This window comes from Drosophila kikkawai, unplaced genomic scaffold (genome assembly GCF_030179895.1).
Source record: "Drosophila kikkawai strain 14028-0561.14 unplaced genomic scaffold, DkikHiC1v2 scaffold_158, whole genome shotgun sequence".
NCBI lineage: Eukaryota > Metazoa > Arthropoda > Insecta > Diptera > Drosophilidae > Drosophila > Drosophila kikkawai.
Genome location: NW_027222491.1, coordinates 2,426 through 9,623, shown reverse-complemented (window position 1 = coordinate 9,623; position 7,198 = coordinate 2,426). Strand labels below are relative to the sequence as shown.

Sequence of the window (7,198 nt, the reverse complement as noted above, 5' to 3'; positions counted from 1 at the left end):
TAACGTTTTGCACCTCTTCCGGTGCACTGCTTTCGAGACTGCTTGACCGCCTGTCTCGCCTTCCACCAGTTACTTGCCAACTGCTTGACCGCCAAATCTGCTTGCTCCAGTTAGCGTCACTTTTTGCGCTTGTCGCTGCTTGTCCGCCTGTGCCCTTCCGCGATGATCTGCCTGCTCCAGATTCACTTCCGTTGTCTCTGCTTGTCCGCCTGTGCTCTTCCACGATGATCTGCCTGCTCCAGATTCACTTCCGTTGTCTCTGCTTGTCCGCCTGTGCTCTTCCACGATGATCTGCTTGCTCCAGATTCACCTCCGTTGTCTCTGCTTGTCCAGTCCCTGCCTCACGCACCTGACTTGCTCCGCTCGCCTCTGCCTTACGCTGCTCCCAACGCCTTCCACAGATCAGCCTTTGCAAACTTCAGTTTTCCGTGACCGGCCCGATCTCAGACTGCCGCTCTGACGATAATTGACGCACTGCCTCTGAACTTCAGCCGCTACATCCACATGCGTCTCCTTTGCGTGTCTTCTAGCTCGTCTCAAAAGCGCTCACACATTCACAATGTTGCTCTCCAGCGTTGCCTCGTTTCACAAACTGCCTCGTTTCAGTTGCAATTTCACCACACTTCGCAATTTTTGTTCATCTGTAGTTGTGTGTGAAAACGCACTTCAGCACTCTCCAATTGTCTGGCACTTGATGTTTGGGTTAAATCCCGGTTGAGCCCCCAAATTGTAGGAATTTAATATTCAATACAATGATTTTATTTGTGGGATTTGGTTTAAACATAAGTGCTTAGATTAATTTTACAATGTTCTTTTCTTTTAGTTTGCACGAGCTCTTATTTCACGACCTCCTCTTTTTCTCTCTCGACGATCTAGTGATGACAAAACATGGCATCTTCCATTTTCTTAATTCTGCTTATTCTAACTATCGAGAATTACTTCAATATCGTCCTGACCTCGCGTTGCCAGATAGCTTAAACCGCTTCGAGTGTGCCGCGAAGGAAACCCGCCTGTTTCAAATCCTACATATATTTGAGGGAGAAAGAGAAAGAAAATAATAATGACAAAAACAAACATGCACAAATGGCAGAAGCTTCATCTGATTCGAATCGTTCCGGACTTGCGTTCATGTTTAAACGTGAAGTAGAACAAGAAAAACAAATTTCATTTCTTCTGGATTCAGGAGCATCTGACCACTTAATTAATGACGAGGGTTTATATAAGAGTTATACGATTTTGGAAACACCTATAAAAATTGCAGTAGCGAAGTGTGGCCAATTTATAAATGCAACAAAAATTGGCACAGTGGAATTGTTCACTAATTCTGAAGCGAGAGTTATTTTGAAAAATGTTTTGTTTTGTTCAGATGTTCCACACAATCTCTTGTCAGTAAAGAAAATGCAGGATGCTGGATTAACAATCTTGTTTCATCCAGGAGGTGTCTCTATTAGTAAAGCTGATGAAATTTTAATAAATGGTAAATATTTAGATAATGTTCCTATAATTAACCTCTCAAGTCCAAATAGGGCATTTCTTTCAAATTCTGTTAAAACTAATAATTATAAGTTATGGCATGAACGATTAGGGCACATAAGTAAGGGAAAATATTTAGAAATTAAATCACATAATATGTTCGGAGATATTGAGATGCTTAAAGATATAAAACCTAATGACGACATATGTGAAGCCTGTATTAGCGGCAAACAAGCTAGACTAAAATTTGAAAGATTTAAAAATAAAGATTATATTAATAGACCATTATTTGTTGTCCACTCAGATGTCTGTGGTCCGATTTCCCCTGCGACTATTGATAAAAAGAATTATTACGTTATTTTCGTTGACCAATATACCCACTATTGTGTCACATACCTATTAACTTATAAATCTGACGTATTCTCTGTATTTAAGGATTTCATCGCTAAAAGTGAAGCACATTTTAATTTAAAATTGGTTAATTTATATATTGACAATGGAAGAGAGTATCTATCTAATGATATGCGAGAATATTGTGTAGAAAAAGGCATTAGTTACCATCTTACAGTCCCACATACTCCGCAATTGAATGGTGTATCCGAAAGGATGATAAGATCCATTACAGAGAAAGCACGCACTTTAATTAGTGGTGCGAAATTGCAGAAGGAGTTTTGGGGTGAAGCTGTTTTGACAGCTACATACTTAATTAATCGAGTCCCAACCAATGCATTAAATGAAAGCAAGAAAACTCCTTATGAAATGTGGCATAGTAGAAAGCCCTGTCTCAAATATTTGAGAATTTTCGGTTCAACTGTATACATCCACAAGAAAATTAGAAAAAGAAAGTTTGATAAGAAATCGTGGAAGGGTATATTAGTTGGATATGAACCGAATGGATATAAGGTGTGGGATGGAAAATCAGGAAGATTTTCAGTTGCTAGAGATGTTATTTTTGACGAAAATAACATGATAAACTCAAGAGTTGAGTTAAGTGAAGAAATCATTGATTTCGATAATGGGATTATCGAAAGTTTAGATGATGATTTCAATAAAAACAATCAAATTGATGATCAATTGGAAATTGATAGTGATGGTTCTGATGGAGTTTCAGATGGAAGTCAAAGAAAGATGGTAACAGAAAAGAATGCCGATCCAGATGTATCTGGTGATGTTGAATCTAATGATTCAAAGATAAATGATGAAACAATTCGAAAAAGTGAACGGATAAGGAATAAGCCGAAATTGTCTTATTGGGATATGTTAAATAATTGTGTAATGAATGCTCAGTGTTCATTAGATAATCTACCAACTTCATTTAATGAAATAAAGAATAGAGGTGATAAAGAAAAATGGGAAGAGGCAATAAATGAAGAGTTAGATTCACACTTACTAAATAACACTTGGACACTTATGCAATTACCCGAAAATAAAAATGTTGTGGATTGTAAATGGGTATTTACAATAAAACGGAATGAATTTGGTCATCCGATTAAATATAAGGCGAGACTCGTGGCTCGGGGCTTTACACAAGAATACTTAATTGACTATAATGAAACCTTTGCACCTGTAGCAAGAATTTCTAGTTTTAGACTGATTATATCTATTGCTAATCAGTATAATCTTATGGTACACCATATGGACGTTAAAACAGCCTTTTTGAATGGTACACTTAAAGAAGAAATTTATATGAAAATACCGGATGGTCTGGTAAATGAGAAAAATGAAGTTTGTAAATTAAATAAGGCAATATATGGTTTAAAACAAGCTGCAAGGTGCTGGTTCGATAAATTTGAGCTAGTACTGAAAGAAATTGGTTTTGTTAATTCACCAGTAGATCGATGTATATATCTTCTTGATAAAGGAGATATATCTTCAAACATTTATGCTCTATTATATGTAGATGACTTGGTAATATCAACAAAGAATAAAGAAACTATGAAAAATTTTAAATCATATCTAATGAATAAGTTTAGAATGACAGATTTAAATGAAATTACATTTTTATTAGGTATAAAAGTAGATAGAACTAAAGATCAAATAAAGTTAAGTCAATCTGCATATATAAAGAATACTATTTTAAAATTTAATATGGAAAATTGCAATCCAGTAAAATGTCCTCTTCCCAATAAGCTTAATCATATGGCCTTAAATTCAGATGAAAAATGCGATGCACCTTGTCGAAATCTAATAGGATGTTTGATGTACATTATGATATGTACAAGACCAGATCTGAGTGCATCAATAAATCTTTTAAGTCGTTACTGTGAAAATAATAGTATAGAGTTGTGGCAATGCCTTAAGAGAATTTTAAGATATCTAAAGGGTACAATAGATTTGAAATTAATTTTTCAAAGAAATAAACATTTTAATAACATTTTGGTAGGGTACGTAGATTCAGATTGGGGAGGCAGTGAGTCAGACAGGAAAAGCACAACTGGGTATATCTTTAAAATGTTTGATTCGAATATGATTTGTTGGAATACGAGAAAACAGAGTTCAGTAGCTGCTTCTTCAACAGAAGCTGAGTATATGGCATTGTTTGAAGCAGTAAGGGAGGCAATTTGGCTAAATTCTTTATTGACTAGCTTAAAACTTAAAATAGAAAATCCAATTAAGATATATGAGGATAATCAAGGTTGTATATGTATTGCCAAAAACCCTTCATGCCATAAACGAACAAAACATATAGATATAAAATATCATTTTACAAGGAACAAATAGAAAAGAATCTAATTGAACTTGTATATATTCCCACAGATAAACAACTAGCGGATATGCTAACAAAACCGATACCAGCGCCACGGTTTTGTGAATTGCGAAACCAAATGAGTTTGATGGATTAATCAAATGAAGGAGAAAAGGATCTCATGGATATGGACTGAACCAAAATAATTTTTTTTTAATTTTTTATTTTGCTAAGAAATATTGTATAACGTAATTTCTAATTTCAAACTGGTTTGATTGAGGTTTTTCTGGGTTTTCCCTCAATCCAAGCAACGAATGTTGAACCATATTGTAATTTCCCAGAGCCTGCCATATTGCTCAAGTTTGATTTAATCTTAATATATAAATAACAAACTATTAGTTATGTTTTTGAGGAGGTGTGTTAGAAGACCCCTAATATCGATATATTATTTGAAGAACACACTTGATATCGATATTAGTGTGTCGTGGCAAAAACACAACTAATAGGAGATGTCCACACTATTCTGCGTGGTCTCTTCCTCTTCCTGTTTTATTCTTCTGAGAGAGAAGACGTGTTTATCTGATTTTTATTAAATAAAATAAAGTGCAGTGCAACGAAAAGAATTGAAATAAAAGGAAATATTGAACTTGATTAAAACGTGATTAAAACTATATACTGGATGGGTGCTGATTAAATGGGATTGCGGAGATATTTCTAGATTCATCGTGCAGCTTCTTTTCTGAGAAAACAGAAGCTTCTGAGAACCTCTTTTAATTAATATACTCTTTCTTTTTTGCCTTCTTCTTCGTTATTTAGTCTTCTACTCCTTCTTTTTTTTTGGATTCTTCTTCGTTATTTAGTCTTCTACTCCTTCTTTTTTTTTGGATTCTTCTTCGTTATTTAGTCTTCTACTCCTTCTTTTTTGCCTTCTTCTTCGTTATTTAGTCTTCTACTCCTTCTTTTTTGCCTTCTTCTTCGTTATTTAGTCTTCTACTCCTTCTTTTTTGCCTTCTTCTTCGTTATTTAGTCTTCTACTCCTTCTTTTTTGCCTTCTTCTTCGTTATTTAGTCTTTTTTGCCTTCTTCTTCGTTATTTAGTCTTCTACTCCTTCTTTTTTGCCTTCTTCTTCGTTATTTAGTCTTCTACTCCTTCTTTTTTGCCTTCTTCTTCGTTATTTAGTCTTTGTTTACGCCAGGAGGCCCCTGCTCCCCCTCTGGCCACCGAGCGTCCAAAAGCTTAAGCGCTCCCAGCTTAGCAACGCTCGCCCGCTCTCCGCTCCTCGGTATTACCGATCGCACGCTCCCGTGTTCCCGATCGTCGCTCGCTTCTAGGGACGGCTACGCCGGTCTAGTTCACTGTTCTCCCGCTCTCCCGCTCTCGCGCCGTTAAGCTGGGCTTCTCGGCCGGCAGCGGGCCCTTAGGCTAAGCTAAGTTTAGTACCGAATCGAATGCGAAAATATATGTATGCTACGGGCACTCCGCCGTTGTCACTTTTCGACCCCCGAATTTTCTGCGTTTTTTCTACTTCGTGGGATAACCTTTTATTGATCCTTTTGCGGAGGTTTGAGCAGCCACCCCACTCCTAAACATGGTCCTTCGAGCCGGATAAGGATATCGTCCTGGAATCCTTTTTTTCCAGGAGCTTGGTGGTGCCGCCGCAGAAAAGATAAGTAAAAAGTTTCCTCCCGTCTCTAATTGCCGGTCGTCAACAGTTGTCCGAAATTTAAATTTCACTCAACCTGCAGACGATATTTTTGTCAACTCCTAGTCCGAGTTTTCCGACACCACGGCAATTAGACAACTTAAAAATCATTTCCAAAGCCAATTTTCCCCACTTCCATTTGCCTGCACTTCGTTCTGCAACGGCATAATTATCGCCGTTTTTTCTTCCACTTCTTCGGACCCGTTGTACATTTCTCCTGCACTTCGTTCTGCAACGGCATAATTATCGCCGTTTTTTCTTCCACTTCTTCGGACCCGTTGTACATTTGTCCGTACATACATATGTTACATACATCCCAATACTCGGCCGTACATTAACGGATAAAACGGTCTTGACATACATACATGTAATGTAAATCGGCGCGCATTACTCCGCGAGTTGGTTGGTCACTTACTTAGAGTGGTAATTGACATCCTCAACCTTCAGCCGAACAATATATAAAAAATTATAATAATAAAATAAGTGAAAGTGTGTTTCAAGTCGAGCGCCGCGGCAGTGAAAATTCTACAGTGAATATTTCGTGTTGCCGAATTCGGCCCCCTACCCGAGATTTTATTCTCATATGTATATTCGGTCACTGTGTGTTTCCCGCCGCCTCGATATTTTCTTGAACACAATTCCTTCAACTTCAAATAATACAGTCCACTTCTCGACGCTCTACTGTACTTATGCCAATATATAAATATATTTTCGGCCTCCAATATTTTTTGTACGCCCTCACAACTCCAGTCCAGTTCTCGGGTTTCCACTGTACAAAATATATTTTCTGCCTTCAATATTTTTTTGTACGCCCTCAGCAGTTCCGTTATCGGGTTTCCACTGTACAAAATAAAGACAACTTTTCCATACATATTTTGCATGCTCATACAATTGCATACGTATTTATATTTTCTGCCTTACATACAGGAATTAAATAACCATCAAACAATAACAAAAATAACCAAGATTTTGTCTCCACATCCACATAACCGCCGCAGCAAACGTGTTGTTATTGTTGTTGTTCCTCAAGTTCCGTTTTGGTCTCTCTCCTGAGCTCTTCACTTAGGCTGTGTTTTGCCGACGGCTTTTCTTAAACCAAACTTCGATTTATGGTTGTTTTCGGACCCCCGCACTAACCGCCGCATCAGCCGTGCTGTTGTTGTTGTTGTTTCGGTTTCTGTTCCTTTCGTCTCTCATAGGCGCCTCACTTATGCACTGCTTTGCCGACGGCATAGCCCAGTGAGTTTTCCCCGAGTCAAAGCCAAGGTTTATATTTTAATTCCGCCTTTCCGGCTCCGTATTAATTACGTGCAAATATGTAAATAATTCACATTAAT

At 37.5% G+C, this 7,198-nt stretch overlaps 1 long non-coding RNA gene across 1 annotated transcript; it reads left to right on the top strand.

Moving 5' to 3' along the window:
* The first annotated feature begins 1,131 nt into the window (after positions 1 to 1,131).
* Positions 1,132 to 4,553, top strand: LOC121502852 (uncharacterized). The gene is made up of 2 exons (XR_005991101.2): positions 1,132 to 1,477; positions 4,231 to 4,553. It is a non-coding gene; the product is annotated as an uncharacterized lncRNA (long non-coding RNA).
* Positions 4,554 to 7,198: the final 2,645 nt, after the last annotated feature.